Below are 6,695 nucleotides of genomic sequence, written 5' to 3'. Positions count from 1 at the left end.
CTAAGAAAGTGCTTTGTGATGTGTACATTCATATCGCAGTGTTGAACCTGTCTTTTGATTGAGAAGTTTGGAAAGACTGTTTTTGTAGAACCTAAGAAGGGATATCTGGGAGTGCATTCAGGCATATGTTAAACAGGATATATCTTCAGATAAAAACAAGAAAGAAGATTTCTGAGAAACTGCTTTTGTGATGTGTGTATTCATCTCATAGAGTTAAACCTTGATTTTGGTTGAGCAGTTTGGAAACACAGTTTTTGTAGAATCTGCCAATGGATATTTGGGAGTACATTGAAGCCTACAGTGAAAAATGAAATATCTTCTGATAAAAACTCGAAACAAGCTTTCTGAGAAACTACTTTCTGATGTGTGCATTCATCTCAGAGTTAAAGCCATCCTTTGATTCAGCAGTTTGGAAACACTGTTTTTGTGGAATCTGAGAAGGGATATTTGGGAATGCATTTAGGCCTGTAGTGAAAAAGTAAATATCCTTAGATAAAAACGAGAAAGAAGCTCTCTGAGAAACTTCTTTTTAACGTGTGCATTCATCTCACGGAGTTACTTCTTTCTTTCCATTGAGCAGTTTGGAAATATTGTTTTTGTGGAATCTGTGAAGGGATAATTGGAAACACATTAAGGCCTATGGTAAAAAAGGAAATATCTTCAGAAAAAACTAGAAAGAAGCATTCTGAGCAACTGCTTTGTGATGTGTGCATTCAACTCAAATAGTTAAACCTTCCTTTTGATTGAGCAGCTTGCAAACACTATTTTTGTAGAGTCCGTGAAGACATATTTGTGAGCACATTGAGGTCTATGGTGAAAAAGGAAATATGCTCAGATAAAAATTAGAAACAAGCTTTCTGAGAAACTGCTTTGTGATGTATGTATTCATCTCACAGAGTTAAACCATTCTTTTGATTGAGCATTTTGGAAACACAGTTTTTATAGAAACTGCAAGGGGATATTTAGAGCTCATTGAGGCCTATGATGAAAAAGGAAAAATCTTCAGAAAAAAATAGAAAGAAGGTTTCTGAGAAACTGCTTTGTGAAGTGGGCATTTATCTCTCAGAGTTTAACTTTTTTTTTTTTATTGCACAGTTTGGAAACGGTGTTTTTGTGGAACCGGCCATGGGATATTTGGGAGTGCATTGAGGCCTCAGGTGAAAAATGAAATACCTTCAGATAAAAACTAAAAGAACCTGTTGGAGACATGGCTTTGTGATGTGTGCATTCATCTCACAGAGTTAAACCTTTCTTTTGATTTAGCAGTATGGAATCACTGTTTTGTAGAAGCTGCAAAGGGATATTTGGCAGCACAGGTATATTTGTGAATGCTATGAGGCCACGGCTAAAAAAGGAAATATGCTCAAAAAAAAAAAAAAGAAAGAAAGAAGCTTTCTGAGAAACTGCTTTGTGATATACACATTCATCTCACAGAGTTAAATCTTTCTTTTGTTTGAGCAGTTTGGAAACACTGATTTTGTAGAATCTGCGAAGGGATATTTAGGAGTGCATTGACGCCTATGGTAAAAAAAGGAAATATCCTTGGATAAAAACTAGAAAGAAGCTTTCTGAGAAACTGCTTTTCGATGTGTGATTCATCTCAAAGAGTTTCACGTGTCTTTTGATTGACTAGTTTGGAAACACTGTTTCTGTACAATCTGCGAATTGATATTTAGGAATGTATTGAGGCATATGGTGAAAAAGGTAATATCTACACATAAAAACTAGAAAGAAGCTCTATGAAAAACTGCTTTGTGATGTCTGCATTCATCTCATACGTTATGCTCTTCTTTTGATTGAGCAGTTTGGAAACATTGTTTTTATAGTATCTGTGAAAGGATATTTCGGAGTGCACTGAGGCCTGTGGTGAAAAAGGAAATATCCTCAGATAAAATCCATAAAGAAGCTTTCTGAAAAACTGCATTTTGTTGTGTGCATTCATCTCACAGAGTTAAACTTTCCTTTTATAGAGCACTTTGGAAACAGTTTTTGTAGGGTCAGCGAAGGGATATTTGGAGCACATTGAAGCCTATGGTGAAAAAGGAAATATCTTCAGATAAAAAACAGAAAGAAACTTTCTAAGATAGTGCTTTGTTTTGTGGGCATACATCTCAGATAGTTAAACCATTATTTTGATTGTGTTTTTTGGAAACACTGTTTTTGAAGACTCTGTGAAGATATATTTGGGAGTGCATTAAGGCCTATGTGAAAAAGGATGTATCTTCAGATAAACACTAGAAGGAAGCTTTCTGAGATATTGCTTTGTGATATGTGAATCCATCTCACAGACTCAAACGTTTCTTTTGATGGAGCAGATTGGAAACACTGTTTTTGTAGAATCTGCCAAGGGATATTTGCAAGTGCATTGAGGCCTATGGTGAAGAAGGAAATATCCTTAGATAAAAATTAGAAAGAAGTTTTCTGAGAAACTGCTTTGTGATGTGTCCATTCATCTCACAGAGTTAAACCTTCTTTTGATTGAGCACTTTGGAAACACCGTTTTTATAGAATCTGCAAAAGGAGATTTGGTGTGCATTGAGACCTATGATGAAAAAGGAAATATCTTCAGATAAATACTAGAAAGAAGCTGTCTGAGAAATTGCTTGGTGGTGTGTGCATTAATCTCTCAGTGTTAAAAAGTTTTTTTTATTGCACATTTTGGAAACAGTGCTTTTGTGGAAACTGCCATGGGATATTTGGAAACGCATTGAGTCCTATGGTGAAAATGAAATATCTTCAGATAAAAAATTAAAGAACCTCTTGGAGACATGGCTTTGTGATGTGTGCCTTCATCTCACAGAGTTACACCATGCTTTTGATAGTACAGTTTGGAACCACCCTTTTTGAAGAATCTGCAAAGCTATATTTGGGAGTGCATTGAGGCCTCTAGAGAAAAAGGAAATATCCTCAGATAAAAACCAGAAAGAAGCTTTCTGAAAAACTGCATTTTGTTGTGTGCATTCATCTCACAGAGTTAAACCTTTCCTTTTATAGAGCACTTTGGAAATACAGTTTTTATAGGATCAGTGAAGGGGTATTTTGGAGTGCATTGAGGCCTATGGTGAAAAAGGAAATATCTTCAGATAAAAGACAGCAAGAAGCTTTCTGAGATAGTGCTTTGTGATTTGGGCATTCATCTCACAGAGTTAAACCATGCTTTTGATTGTACAGTTTGGAAACACTGTTTTTGAAGAGGCTACAAAGCTTTATTTGGGATAGCATTGAGGCCTCTGGTGAAAAAGGAAATATCTTAAGATACAAACTAGAAAGTAGATTTCTGAGAAACTCCTTTGTGATGTGTGCATTCATCTCGCAGTGTTAAACCTTTCTTTTGATTGAGCAGTTTGGAAATAGTGTTTTATAGTATCTGCACAGGGATATTTGGGAGCACAGTTTGTCCTTTGGTGAAAATAAAACATGCTCAGAAAACAACTAGAAGGAAGCTTTCTGAGGCACTGCTTTGTGACGTGTGCATTCACCTCACAAAGTTAAAATTTCTTTAATTGAGCCATTTGGAAACACTGGTTTTGAAGAATCTGCAAAGGGATATTTTGGAGCACATTGAGGCCTCCGGTGAAAAAGGAAAAGTACTCAGATGAAAACTAGAAAAATTTTTCTGAGAAACTGCTTTGTGATGTGAGCATTAATCACATACAGTTAAGTCTTTCTTTTGATTGATCAGTTTGGAAACATTGTTTTTGCAGATTCTTTGAAGCGATATTTGGGAATGCATTGAGGCCTGTAGTGATAAAGGAAACAACTTCAGATAAAAACTAGAAAGAAGCTTTGCAAGACACTGATTTCTGATGGGTGCATTCATCTCACAGAGTTACACCCTTCTTATCATTCAGCAGTTTGGAAACACTGTTTTTGTAGAATCTGCCAAAGGATATTTGGGGTGCATTGTGCCTACAGTGAAAAATAAAATATCTTCAGATAAAAACTAGAAAGAAGCTTTCTGAGAAACTGCTTTGTGATGTGTGCATTCATCTCAAAGTTGTTTGTCCAAACCTTTATTTTGATTGAGCAGTTTGGAAACACTGTTTTTGTAGAACCTGTGAAGGGATATTAGGGAATGCATTCTGGCCAATGGTAAAAAAGGAAATATCCTCAGACAAAAACTAGAAGAAGGTTTCTGGAAAACTGCACTTTAATGAGTGCATTCATCTCACAGACTTAATATTTCTTTTGATTAAACAGTTTGGCAACACTGTTTTTGTAGAATCTGCGAAGGGATATTTTGGGGCACATTGAGGCCTATGGTGAAAAAGTAAATCATTTCAGATAAAAACTAAAGTGAAGCTTTCTGAGAAACTGCTTTGTGATGAGTGCATCCGTCTCACAGAGTTGAACCTTTTTTTGGTTGAGCATTTTGGAATCTGTTACTGTAGAATCTGCGAAGAGATATTTGAGAGCACATTGAGGCCTATGGTGAAAAAGGAAATATCTTCAGATAAAAACTAGAAAGAAGCTTTCTGAGAAACTGATATTTAACGTGTGCATTCATCTGACAGAGTTAAACCTTTCTTTTGATTCAGCAGTTTGGAAACACTGTTTTTGTAGAATCTGTGAAGGAATATTTGGGAGCACATTGAGGCCTATGGTGAAAAAAAAAATATACTCAGAGAAAAAAATATGAAGAAGATTTCTGAAAAACTGCTTTGTGATGTGTGCACTCATCTCACAGAGTTAAACCTTTCTTTTGATTGAGGAGATTGGAAACATTGTTTGTGTGAAATCTGCAAAGGGATATTTTGGAGCATATTGAGGCCTATGGTGAAAAAGGAAATATATTCAGATACAAACTAGATAGAAGTTTTCTGAGAAACTGTTTCCTGATGTGTGCATTCATCTCACTGAATTACACCTTTGTTTGATTGAGCAGTTTGGAAAGACTGTTTTTCTAGAATCTGTAAAGGGATATTTAGGGACACCTTCAAGCCTACGGTGAAAAAGAAAATATCTTCAGATACAAACTAGAAAGAAACTTTCTGAGGAACTGCTTTGTGATGTGTGCATTCATCTCACAGAGTTAAACTTTGCTTTTGATTAAGCAGTTTGGAATCACTGTTGTTGTAGAATCTGCAAAGAGATATTTGGGAGCCCATTGATTCTTATGGTAAAAAAGGAAATACCTTCACATAAAAAAATTATAGAGAAGCTTACTGAGAAACTGCTTTGAGATGTTTGCATTCACCTCACAGAGTTAAACTTTTCTTGTGATTGATCAGATTCTAACACTGCTTTTCTAGAATATCTGAAGGGATATTTGCGAGCTCCCTGAAGCCTATGGTGAAAAAGGAAATATCATCAGATAAAAACTACAAAGAAACGTTCTGAGAATATTCTTTGTGATGTGTGCATTCATCTCACAGAGTGAAATTTTCTTTTGATTGAACAGTTTGGAAACACTGTTTCTGTAGTATCTGCAAAGGGTTATTTGGGAGGCCATTGATTTTTATGGTTAAAAGGTAACATCTTCACATAAAAACCAGAAAGAAAGTTTCTGAGAAACTGCTTTGTGATGTGTACATTCATCTTACAGAGATATACCAAGAATTTGATTGAGCAGTTTGGAAACACGGTTTTTCTAGAATCTGCAAGGGGGATATTTGGGAGTGCATTGAGGTCTATGGTGGAAAAAGAAATATCTTCAGATACAGACTAGACAGAAGCATTCTGAGAAAGTGCTTTGTAATGTGTGCATTCGTCTCACAGATTTAAACCATTCTTTTGATTGATTAGTTTGGAAATACTGTTTGTGTAGAATCTGCAAAGGGATTTTTGGTAGCCCATTGAGTCTTAAGGTGAGAAAGGTAGTATCTGAATATAAAAACTGGAAAGAATTTTTCTGATAAACTGCTTTGTGATGTGTGCATTCATCTCACTTAGTTAAACTTTTATTGGACCGAGCAGTTTAGAAAGACTGTTTTTCTAGAATCTGCAAATGGATATTTCACAGAGCATTAAGCCCTAAGGTGAACAAGGAAATATCTTCAGATAAAAACTAGAAAGAAGCTTTCTCTGAAACTGCTTTGTGATGTGTGCATTCATCTCCCAGAGTTAAACCATTATTTTGATTAAGTAGTTTGTAAACCCTGTTTTTGTAGAATCTGTGAAGGGATATTTGGGAGCACATTGAGGCCTGTTGTGAAAAAAGAAATATCTTCAGATACAAAATAGACAGAAGCTTTCTGAGAAAGTGCTTTGTGATGTGTACATTCATCTCACAGAGTAAAACCATTCTTTAGATTGAGCAGTTTGGAAACACATTTTTGTAGAATCTGCAAAAGGATATTTGGGAGCCCCTGGAGTCTTATGGTGAAAAAGAAATTTTCTTCATATAAAAAATAGAAAGAAGCTTTCTGTGAGACTGTTTTGTGATGTGTGCATTCATCTCAGAGATTTCAACCTTTCTTTTGATAAAGCAGTTTGTAAGCACTCTTTTTTTAGAACCTGCAAAGGGATATTTCAGAGAAAATTGAGTCTTATGGTGAAAAAGGGAATACCTTCACATAAAAACTAGAAAGAACCCTTCTGAGAAACATCATTGGGATGTGTACATTCATCTCACAGAGTTAAATCCTTCTTTTGATTGAGCAGTTTGGAAACACTGTTTTTGTAGAATATACTAATGGATATTTGGGATCGCATTGAGGCCTCAGGTGAAAAAGAAAATATCTTCCAATAAGAAC

Source organism: Pongo abelii, chromosome 13, assembly GCF_028885655.2.
Source record: "Pongo abelii isolate AG06213 chromosome 13, NHGRI_mPonAbe1-v2.0_pri, whole genome shotgun sequence".
Taxonomy (NCBI): Eukaryota; Metazoa; Chordata; class Mammalia; order Primates; family Hominidae; genus Pongo; species Pongo abelii.
The sequence above is the reverse complement of the archived record's forward strand: the minus strand, read 5'-3'. Positions refer to the sequence as shown.